Here is an 11,734-nt window from a genome sequence, read left to right as displayed (position 1 = left end):
CAGGGGGCTTGGACAGCACTTCTCCAGCCCTGGCCAGGACCTGAGTTGCAGCTTTGTTAGAGACCCCGAACCAGGACCCCTGGACGTGTAAATCGTCCTGTCCGTGGGTGATTATGAAATCCTCACCAGCGAGAAGGGAAGAGTGAGCCAGTCTGGGGAAGCCCGCTTGCCTGCAGAGTTTAGTCAGTTCCTCTTTACTACGCAGTCTCCGTACCAGTTACCCATGTCCCCACATCCGTTTATGGGTGGGATAGTTACCTGAGAGTGACCCAGCCCCTCTGGGTGGGCCGGACATCAACGCACGCCGCTTCATCCCACAGCTCCCACTAAGGTCGGTGTCGAGGGCCACGTGTCTGCATGTCTGGTTTGATCCGACTCACTCCCAGGCCCTTCAAGGCTGTCGCTGGTACGCAGCGTGGCACGCTGCTGTAATGCAGCCGTGCCCTTGCCACCTGCGGAGAGCTCATGCTTCTCCATAGCTCCAGATGGCCTTGCTCTTTTTCACGCATGCCCACAGGACCTTCTGTACTCAATGGCTCTTCCTGGGCAGCTGGCCATTGACCTGTGTCGTGTGGCCTGCCTTGGAAAGATGAGCTGGGCCACTTGGTTCTGGCTCAGGAATTTGACCCAGGAGTTAGACCGTCTAATCACTGGTGGGCATTTGAGCTAAAGAGTCTTACGGAATTGGGAGGCAGGCAAGCGTGATATACTTCTGAAGTACAGGGGTGGTAGTTGAGAAGAAGCGTAGTCATGCGTGTAATTAATGGATATTGATTTGAGCGCCCGCTGTGTGCTGGCCATTGTTTTAGTCACTCAGGTTCCAGACCTCCATCCTCATGGAACGTAGGTTTCTGGTAGAGGCGAGTGGGCAATGGCTGATAAACACTATATGCCAGTGGGTTACAAAGATTGTGAGAGGGTGAGACCGACGCTGTGGGAAGTGGAATGAGGGGCATCAGGAGTTCCCAGGCCTGAGGGTTAGATTGCAGAGCTAACTAGGGCAGACAGGGTGGCCTCATGGGGAAAGTGAGATCTGCCTCACGGAGGAGGAGAGGGCGTTGGCTCTGCAGACGTCGGAGGGACAAGCCTTCCAAGCAGGGAGATCAGGTAAGTGTGTTCCAGGGACAGTGAGGACACCGGTATGACTGGAACAGAGGGGGGACATCTTATTTGGCCCTGAGGACCAGTGCAAGGGCTTTGCCTTTTATCGTGAGAGAAATGTGGAGCCGCTGCAGAGTTGTGAGCAGTGAGATCATCTGACTTAGGTGCTCTAGGTGCTCGTATGATCACTCTGCAGTGTACGTAGGGGAAGTAAAGGGGGAATAATGCGGAGCTAGGGCAGAGGCAGGGATCCCTGCGGGCAGCTGGTGCAGTAACCCAGGGTGGTGCCATGCAGGTGCTGGACCATATTTGGAAGACTGGAACCAAAGGATTTTCAGACTGCTTGGATGAGGGCTGTAGGGGAAAGAGAGGGGTCCAGGATGACCCCAAGCAACTAACTGTTAGGACGGAGTTGCTATCCGTTCAAAGGGCGAAGGCTGTGAAGGAAGACTAGAGCTCAATCAGAGGTGCCTTTTAGACATCCCAGTGGAAGCAGCGAGTGGACAGCTGGACTCTAAGTCTGGTGAGGAGGAAGATCTGGACTAGAGGTAGAAATTAGGAGTCAGTTAAAGCTGTAGGAGCGAGTGGGCTCCCTACGGGAGTGAGCCTCAGCGGAGAGTGACTGCAGTTGCCGATGAGGAGTGCAAGTTCTCAGGGCCGCCTTCTTTACTCTGGCCCTTCCTGACAGTGGGCTGCTTATCTTTCCTAGGATCCCCAGGAATCTCCTTGCGTTCTGATTTGCCATAAGCCTTCCTTTTTACTTGAACGTGTTCCTTGGGTTTCTGTTCCTTGCTAAAGAGTCGTGGCTAAAGTGGTGGTATTATCCCCATTTACAGGTGGGAAACGGGCTTAGGGGTTAAACTTACCCAAGGTTATTCCAAGGGGCCTTGCTGGAACTGGCATCCACCCCCCTCTGGCTCCAAAGCTTGTGCAAGGCGTATCTGGATCCCGTCGTTCCTGAGCCGTCTCAGGGGCCCCAACACAGTGAAGGGAATTGAAGCATTGAGTGGGTAGTTAGTTTATTCACTAATTTGTTTTTTCATTTTCTATCAATAAATATCTCAGCACCTGCTAGTGTCAGATAATTTTGGGCACAAATCTTTCCAAACGTGAGTTCCTCATCTGAACCACAGAACACAGAATTATGTGAGTGATGATTTTCTCAGATCTTCCAAGGATGGCACAGAGCTGGAATCATTCTAGATGCAGAGAGAAGTCATTGCATCCAGTAGATGCCAGAGGGTCTTAGGCTTCATTCTTTCCTGTTACTCTCTTTAGTTGAGAAAGGCAGAGACCCAAATAGCCCCCAGGTAGGTTCATAATTGCCCACTGATAACTACTAAGGGAGGATCAGAGCTGAGATCTGAAGAGCTAAGTCAGAGGGGTGTGTGTGTGTGTGTGTGTGTGTGTGTGTGTGTGTGTGTGTGTGTGTGTAGTTGGGAGCGGGGAGCGTTGTCTACCTGAGGACAGTGTGTAAAGGTCCTGAAACAAAGGAGTGGGGTGGTGAGAGGAGCACTCAGTGGAAGAGGAGATGGAGCCTTCAGTTTAAGACCATCGACAAGCTGAGAAGCTGAGAAGTCATCAGGTGTTTTAGGTGGTGCGTGAGTGTGTGTGAGAAAGATTAAGAATGGAGATCAGGGGTGCCTGGGTGGCTTAGTCGGTTAAGAGTCCGACTTTCGCTTAGGTCATGATCTCGCGGTTCATGGGTTCGAGCCCCGCGTCGGGCTCTGTGCTGACTGCCAGCTCAGAGCCTGGAGCCTGTTTCGGAGTCTGTTTCTCCCTCTCTCTCTGACCCTCCCCTGCTCACGCTGTCTCTATCTCTCCTAGAAATAAATAAAAATATTTAAAAAAAAAGAATGGAGATCAGATGTGTGCTGTGAGGGCCGCAGGAGGGGACCTGGCGGCTGAGGGACTTGGGGCTGCCATCCTGGCAGATGGTGCAGTACGGACCGGGTGGCGGTGGTGGGGAGCTTCGCTGGTGTCTGAGTCTGCTGGGGCAGGACTTGCCCGCCAGGGGATCTGGAGGGTAACAGGACGCAAGGTGGGGCAGGGACCACAGTGAGCTTCCTCGTGTGTGTTAACGGGTGTTCACCATCCACTGAGACAAGAAGTGTGGGAGGAAACCATTTATTTGATTTAAATATAAATAGTGAACTATGGTCCTTTTAGGGCCTTTTCTGTTTTTGTTAACTGTGGGCGCAAAAACTATTAGTTATAGGTGCTTGCAGGTTAGTTCTCCTTGGAGTCCTTAACTTGCGGAATTTGGGAGGCTTTAATAAGGGAGTGACTTAGAGGGACAGCTCTCCGAGTCCATCCTGAGAGAGCCTCTCTTTGCCTGACAAGCTTCTGCGTAGCTCTGCCCAGGGAGATAACTTTGCATGTCCTGACTTTCACAGGGGGCAAGACACCTGGCTGTGGCTCATTTTTGTTTCTTTTCATGGGTAGTTGGGCTCCTAATAAGAGTGTTTTCCATTGGGAGGCCCCAGGAAGCTTCCATTCACGAGTGACTCACGTGATTTACCAGAACCGCTGTGTCAAGTGTGCTCACTTGGGTAGCTCACACTTGCCACTAGCAGGCACCAGGGTGTTGCCATCCAGTGATGGGGACCCCTGATGATGGGGTGCCGTGGCTGACAAGTTAGTTTTCGTATAAATAGAAAACTATTATAAGGCAGGTGGGTGGAGGCCCCTTGGATGGATGGCATGGAGGGAGGCAAGGCAGGATCTCCGACGTGGTACCTAGCTGCCGACCCGCTGGAACTTGTCCTCCTTGGCTCCATCCCAGGAGCTGGATGCACTCGGAGTTCTAACAAGAATCACCGGAAGCTGGTTGTACAAATGGGCTGAGACCCTCCCATGTGTCTCCTTTGCTTCTTCCAGTTAAGAAAAAGCTGGGACACCTGGGTGGCTCAGTGGGTTAAGTGTCCGACTTTGGCTCAGGTCATGATCTCACGGTCCAAATGAGTAAAGGAAGATGTAACTGGCTTTACTGAACATTCGTGAATTGGGCAGCCTCCCATCTAGCAAGTAGGAAGGAGCCTGGAGGTCCTGTATAAAATGGAAGGCTTTTATGAGCAGAGGTAGGGCGGGACAGGGAAGCTATTATTAAAAGAACAGAAAGGATTGTTTCAGGCTGGGTCACCTTCCTTTGGCTGGAGGGTGGGGATCTGTCATGCAGATTACCTTTCCAGCATGATCAGGAAATTCCAGATTGATTGACTAATGGTCACATTCCTGATATTAAATCCTGGCTTGCCGTCACAGGGGCCAGTGACTCCGTTTGGGGCCTGTTGTTCTTTCTTTTTTTTTAATTTTAAATAAACATAACTGATGCTATTAGTCATTTGATTATTTTTGTATGGTTTTGAACCTCAGCGGTTGAAATGTTCAGCTTGACTTGTATCTTCCTTTTCACCAGAGCCCCACTCATGGTTTAACTAGATAATTATAGTCTGCCTGTGCAATTGCGTTTAAGTGCCAAGATTGAAGAGGAGCTGGGGGCTGAGAAAGCTGTGATGAGACCTAGTCTTTTACTTCATTCAGCAGATCCTAATGAGGACTTTCTATGTATCCAACACTGCACCGGGCACTGGGGATATAGCAATGAGCAAAGCAGACCTGGCCAGGCCTCTCACTGCCTAGTGCAGAGACAGGCGGTGGACTTAACCCGCACGACACTGAGGTGCGTGCGGAGTCTTCGACCTAGCGACCTACTCTAGGAGGTCAAGCAAGGTCTCTGAGAGAGAAGAGGTATTTAAGCAGAAGGAGCCGAGCGTGTTCTAGATGGCGTGTTCTAGATGGCCTGGATGGGACTTCACGTACATTCCAGCGCTAATTTGACAGCTCTTTGTGTCGACGCCCCGTTGTGTAGTGGAGTTGCATTTTATCCAGACAGAGGGGCTGGGTTTGAAGAACAGTACACAAGGCAACAATTGTGTATGGTCAGAATTACCCTTGAAAATAAATCCAGTGTTAGTTATCCTTTCTGCATTGAAAGGGAGTGCTGTTTCTTTAGAGCAGGGGCCAGCACCCCGTCCTCCTCCGCCAGGGCCAAATCCCCGTGGCTCCCTGTTTTTATAAATAAAGCCTCATCCGAGCACAGCCATGGCCGTTTATTGACAAATCATACGTGCTACTTTCCCACTAAAATGACAGAGTTGAGTAGTTTCACAAAGACCGTAAGCCCCACAAAGCTGGAAATATATACTCTCTTGCCCTTTAAGGAAAATGCTGACTTCTCCTTTGAGCGAATGTAGGACTCAGTTTTATATTTAAGCACCGTATTCTAAAAAGGAAATTGTCAGCTTTAAACACCAGAATCCTATGAGCGAGGTAAGACGTTCACATCGCAGAAGGCAGGAAAGAGCTGGGGATTCAGTCATGGCACCTCTCTTGCCTCCCTCCCACTTGGGTTCATGCGCTTAATAACGGAAGAGAGTGATTTGCCTAAAGTATTTACCCTTCTCCCTCTCCCTTCCTTCCTCCCCGTTCTACCTCTGTTTTTTCAAGTGTGCATAATTGGGTTGATCTGAGGTTAATGGAATCCATTCTATACTCTTGTACTTCAGACGGGGTGGCTGGCAGTGAAAAGCACAGAGACTTCATGTGCGGACGGTGTGGGTCCACCAGAAGCTAAAATGACGTCATAGTGATTTCAGTGGAGAAAGGCAGCAAGAGCTGCCCAGCAGGTCTCCACGCTGGGCTCCCGTCGGACCCGGTGATGCAGTCTCCACACGCCTCTGTGCATAGGCTCAGCCACTGGTGTTAGTCTAAATGTTTGGAAGGTTGTAGTTTCATTTGCACTGAATTATAAATTTGATTTGATAGCTGTAAAGAAACTGCAGTCGTGAGGCACACGGACCTTCAGACAGCCCTCATCATTACCATCTCCTCATGCTCACACCCATGTCTAATCCTTGAGTGGGGATGGGCCTGTGAATGGGCCCAACCGATAGAACATGACAGAGGTGATGGGGTGTCATGCTGGAGACACTGCCACTTGTGCAGAGAAGTAAGAGGCTCCATGTGGCAAGGAGCTGCTGGCGGCCTTCAGCCTACAACCGGCAAGAAGCCAGAGCCCTTAGCCTTGAAGCTGCAAGGAACTTAATTCTGCCAGCTACCTGAGGGAACTCGGACACAGCCTTCCCTGGTTAAGCCTCCGGATGAGACCTTGACTGCAGCCTTGCGGAGAACCCATCTAAATGCTCACAAGCAGACCCGGACCCACAGAAAGTATGGCATATGGGGCCCCTGCGTGTCTTAGTTGGTTGAGCGTCTGACTCTTGATTTTAGCTCCAGTCACAATCCCAGGGTCGTGGGGTCAAGCCCCATGTCTGGCTCCTCACTGGGCATGGAGCCTGCTTAAGATTCTCTCTCTCTAACACCCCTTCCTCTGACCCGCCTCCCTGCTCATGTGCTCTCTTTTCCTCTAAAAAACTAAAAAGAGTGACATAATAAACGTGCGTGGTTTTTGTTACACACCAATGAAAAGTAATACAAAGGATAAAAAGTTTACCCTGGTTTTTATTGGTTTATATTAACATTATAAAAACCCCAAGCTAATTCTGGGAATCTGTAGTAGGTTCCCTCCCACCACAAGTTGTCCTTGGGGCGCCTGGGTGGCCCAGTCGGTTAAGTGTCTGACTTTGGCTCAGGTCATGATCTCACAGTTCATGGATTCAAGCCACACATGGGGCTCTGTGCTGACAGCTCAGGGCCTGGAGCCTGTTTCAGATTCTGTGTCTCCCCCTCTCTCTACCCCTTTTCTGCTCATGCTCTGTGTCTCTCTGTCTCTCCAAAATAAATAATGTTAAAAAAAATTTTAATCATTTAAAAGTTCAGTCTGAGAAGATCTGGAAGGTCTTTCCTCTTTGGGCAGAGCATTATACCTTTGCTTTTCCTCTGTGCACCTCCCGAAGCAACATGGACTGCTAAAATTGTCACGTGGAGTCTGTAGTTTTGTGCCTGAGCACGAGGGGCTCGCCGCTGTAGGGCCCTGTCTCGTGTGGTCACTCGTGTAAAACAGCGTCATTCTCGGGCATTGCTCACTGACAACTCACAACAGCCCGTGGCAGTGGCTGCTGTTGTTTGTCTCCATTTTGCTCCTGAGAGTGTGAAAGGCACGTCCAAGGTGTCAGAGCTGGTGAGTGGGGAGCCAGGCCTGAGCGCAGGTGGGACCCGCAGGCCCGTCCCTGATGGCCGCCACACAACGTCACCCCAGGAGCGCCCTTCCTATGGCTCCCCTTCCAAGCAGCTGGCCCCCAGGAAGCGGCCGGACTGCAGACAGGACGCTGAGCCCGCACAGCCCGCCTTCCGATGGCGGCCTGGGTCATTGGGTCACGGCCCCGGAGCCTGTAGTCCTTCAAGGCCCTTGACGCGTCCCGCCGGCGAGTCCCCAGGTGGCTCCCGCGTCGTTCCTGTGGTCCCGACAAGGCGTGGCCGAGACGTGCCCTGCCAGTGGCCGCAGGGGGAGGCAATGGTGCTTCACCGACGCACGCGTGGAGGGCAGGGCCTGTCCTCGTGCACGGGGATGGCGCCCGGAGACGTCTGTCATGCCCTCCTTCGTACGGCGGCCCGCATGCGCCCCTCTTGTGCACATCGAGTGCCCATCTTGGCCTTCACTGGAGCTTCGGGGGGTGGCGTCCTTCCAGCACCTGGGGGGCCGCACAGACGGTGGCGTTCTTCCTCACCCTGTTCTGCCTGCGATGCTTCCCCAAGCCGAGGCATCCCCCCCACCCCCACCGCTGTGCCCGGAGCCTGCCGTCCGCTCCGTCCAGCCGCTGCCCTTCTGGGCGCCCTCCGGCTGCCCTCCTGAACCACGGGGGACGGGACCGCCGCCCCTGCAGCCGCCCGGTGCCATCGCAGCTGCCGCCTCAAACGTCGAGTTCTTGGAAGACAGGTTCTCCGAAGAGGACGTGGGCTCCCGGCTCTCCTGCCCCAGACCCCCACCCTCCCCCAGCATGGGGCTGCCTCCAGGGGGGCCGTTTGGGTGGGCTTTCTCCTGCACCCCGAGGCCCGGGCGACGGCAGGGGTGTTCTCCGTCCTTGTGGGCGCAGAGCGTTAGGCCTTAGTCATCCGCTCCGACCACATTGAGTGTAGGCCTCAGATCTCAGCGTTGATGTGACCGGCATCTTACTTCTGCCAAAAATAGGTGGGGAAAACCCGTGTTTCCATCCATTCTTGAAGGGTTATTTCTGTATTAACTCAGAGCTCCTGAAAACAGCAGACAGGACTGTATTAATAATTGAGATTCCCTAAGAAATGTTTCCACAGTTATGAAGTTCTTGGGCTATTAATTTTTTTTAATAGAAAACAGATATATTTTTTTTAAATACAATTTTATTCTTTAGGTTCAGACCGAAAATAAATGCCAAATAGACATCAATATACAGTGAAGATATCTATAAAAATATGGAACACTTCACAAATTTGCATGTCATCCTTGCACAGGGGCCATGCTAATCTTCTCTGTATCGTTCCAGTTTTAGTATATGTGCTGCCGAAGCGAGCACAGTAGAAAACAGATATTAAGCGGCTATTTGAAGAACATTTTAGATCATGTAAAGTTTATTTTTTGGGGACAGAGCATGCACGCATGCGAGCACACGTGAGCAGGAGGGACAGAGAGAGGGAAGGAGAAGGAGAATCCCAAGCAGACCCTGTGCTGTCGGCTCAGAGTGTCCGCTCAGAGCCCCACTCGGGGCTCGATCTCATGAACCTCGAAATCCTGACATGAGCCGAAATCAAGAATCAGACGCGTAACCAATGGAGTTGCCGAGGCGCCCTGAACACTGTGGATCATGCAAAACCCAAGATTGAAGACCCAGTTCACAGTGCGACTTTATATCCCCCCGAAATGTCTTCTGGAATGTCACACCAGGAAACATTTTCCTCTTCTGTTGAGTTCATAGATTTTCTTTGGATGATCAAAATTAACCCGTCTTGTTTACCTTTTTACCTTCACTGCTAGGAAACTTAGAGCCAAACAGCCATGGCCCAGTTGCAGTAACCCTTGTGTTCCAAGCTGCTGATTCTGTTCTCTTTTAAACTCTCTTATTTGTTTTGTGCTTAGTACTGCCTAAATAAATACCTTCGGGCAGGGGAGAATCGCTTTCCACATTAGTTCTGTGGTTGGTTTTGACCCTGCTTCTGGGTAGAAACAGCTGTGTGCTGTGTTAATTATTAGGCGTGTGTTTTAACTTACGTAGACAGGAGCTTGTTGACCTGTGTGCAGGGTGAGAGCTCTGATGTCTGCTTCTACCCAGAGGAGTCCAATCCCACGATAGAATTGTGATCGAAGAGAGTTTTGTTCTGCCCGAGACTGAACCTGTGGATCTGGTACAGACCATAGACTTCTGCAGTGAGTGTTAACGACTAACTTCTGCAGGACCTGGGCCGCTTGTCTGCCCCCTGACTGAGCTTCCGTTGCCCTCCCTGGTCACTGGACGGAGGGGAGAGGAGGAAGGCTCTTGGCAGATGCTTTTAGCAGGACCCCTGGGTGTGTCGGAGGAAGCTAATTTTAGTTCCATTTTTGCAGTTAAGGTTGCCTGGTTGCGTCTTTCCTCTTAGGGTAGAGCGTTTTAGCTTTTGTTTTTGCTTTTGCATTTCCTGTGTATACCTCCCGAAGCAAAATGGACTGCTAAAAATGTCACTTAGTGTTTTATTTTGTGCCTAGAATAACATTCTAGACTTGTGAACACAGTGAGTCACTAAAATAGTTTGAGGAGAAAAGCAGTGTTATCTGTGTCGTTCTGTATTTTCCTCTAGCAATTTTCCAGTTGATTCTGTGTGTAGTTTAATTGGATACACCTAATTTATTTCTTTCATCAGTAGCAGTAGAATAACAGGTTATCAGCTGGCACTTCGCATGTCTCCTTGTGTGCTGACCACCTTGTTTATAAGGGCACAGCACATCTTGGAGGAAGACCATGGTTACAGTGGAAAGTCGCTGGAAGATACAGGCACACTCCTTGTCCAGCAGCCGACTAGCAGACCAGCTTTGTGTGCGCCCATTGTCATTAGAGCTTAACGTGTGCCTGTCCCAGTGGGCTTGGGCCCCAGGGGCCCCCAGTGTCAGAAACGCTGTAGATACTTTCCATCATTGGGTAAGTGAAGTCAGTAGCAACACAGGTAGGGAAAAGTTAAAGAAAGATGGTGTTATAAAAACTAGGCAAATCAGCTAGGCCGGTGGGTCTCACACTTTGCGTGTGTCAAAATCGTGTGGAAGGCTCCACGCCTAGAGCTTCTGCTCCAGTGGGGGTGGCGTGGGACCCAGGAGAGTACACTTCTGACCATCTCGTGGGGGAGGCTGCTGTTGCTGCTGGTGGTTCAGGACCACACTTTTGAGAACCGCTCATCTAGGCTTATTGCCCTTCTTTTCTGGATGAGAGAAGAGGCTCGGAAAATAGTGCTTTGCCTAGTTGACGAAACTATTTAGTGGCAGAACCAACACTAAAAGCAGCCTCCCGCTTCCTGACTTCAGGAGAGAGAAATGCTCTCCGATGTCCCTACATTGGCAGGCTGCTCTGGCGCGACCACATGCCCTCGTTATTTCTTGGGATTTAGTTCCAGGTAAGTGACAGCTTTGGGAGAGGGCAAGGAGTGTTGTTCCAGATATTTGCTCGTTAACCCTGCAAACGCATCCTGTCCCAGCTGCCCATTTGTGACCAGACGGCATCCACCAGCCACGGATGGAGATGGTTGGTTGGGAAGCTGGTGAAAGTCCCCTGAGGTCTCCTGACCATCCTGGAGACCTCTCGCGGCCCTCGTGCTCAGTCGGCTGTGGATGGGACATGGTCTCGGGGGGAAGTTGGCCAGCTACATGGGTGGAGACGCTAAGGTTGGGGTGGAGGAGCACGATTCGTAGCTCCCTGGGGCCCCCCCAAGGCTCTTTTCCTCGTGGCGCGTCTCCCGTTTCCTGTGGGCGAGATGGAAGAATGCGATGGGCGCTCAGGCTTGGAGCAGAGGCTGTCGGGTTGCGGCAGAAGAGCTTATTGTAGGCATTTCCTGCTCACACTTTTTTCTTTCATTTCCCGTCCGTTGTATGTGCCGTCACTGGTCCCCCTGGCGCCACCCACCTTCCCACTCTAAAAGATTCGGTCCCTGGTGGCACTTCAGACACTTTAATGTCACGATGAGTCACGGTGAGCAGAGTCTGAGTGCAGGCGGTTTCCCAAGCGCGGTGTAACTTTGGGCCTCGTTATTCTCTCTGAGCCTTAGTTTCTTCGTCTGTGAAATGGCCATTGAAATACTGTCTGCCTGTCAGGGCCGGCACAGTGCATACTCGGTGAATTATGCTGTTGTAAGGAGAACGTGGTGCGGAACGGGTTGGTTTGTAGGCAGTGCTTGACTAACACGCGCCTTAAATCGCTCTTTACCCACCCTTCCTGTGGTCGCCATCAGCGTGAGGACGGTGCCCGCGCATTTGGATTTTGCCTTGTGGCAGTTTGCCGCTTAGACAAGGTTGGGGGGAGTTTGTTTTGTCTAAACATCACTGGTGAAGGGTCCCGTGGAGAGGAAGGTGGCTACGCTGTCACCCCGCAGGTAGCTTGTTTCAATTTCTGAATTGCGCCTTCCTCCTGGCAGGTGAAGTACCCCGGGCTCCATCACCCGATGTAGAGTGTGCTTCGCAGCA

At 51.5% G+C, this 11,734-nt stretch overlaps 1 protein-coding gene and 1 non-coding gene across 2 annotated transcripts in view; one reads left to right on the top strand and one right to left on the bottom strand.

Annotated features, from left to right (window-relative positions):
• RAPGEF1 (Rap guanine nucleotide exchange factor 1) overlaps positions 1-11,734 on the top strand; it is a 107,567-nt gene that overhangs the window by 13,050 nt on the left and 82,783 nt on the right. The window lies entirely within an intron of this gene.
• On the bottom strand, positions 8,506-8,612 carry LOC144235075 (U6 spliceosomal RNA). The gene has a single exon (XR_013336130.1). It is a non-coding gene; the product is annotated as a U6 spliceosomal RNA (small nuclear RNA).

This window comes from Crocuta crocuta, unplaced genomic scaffold (assembly GCF_008692635.1).
Source record: "Crocuta crocuta isolate KB4526 unplaced genomic scaffold, BGI_CrCroc_1.0 scaffold35, whole genome shotgun sequence".
In the NCBI taxonomy this organism is placed as follows: Eukaryota; Metazoa; Chordata; class Mammalia; order Carnivora; family Hyaenidae; genus Crocuta; species Crocuta crocuta.
Note: the sequence above shows the minus strand (reverse complement) of the source record. Positions and strands in the feature narration are given on the sequence as shown.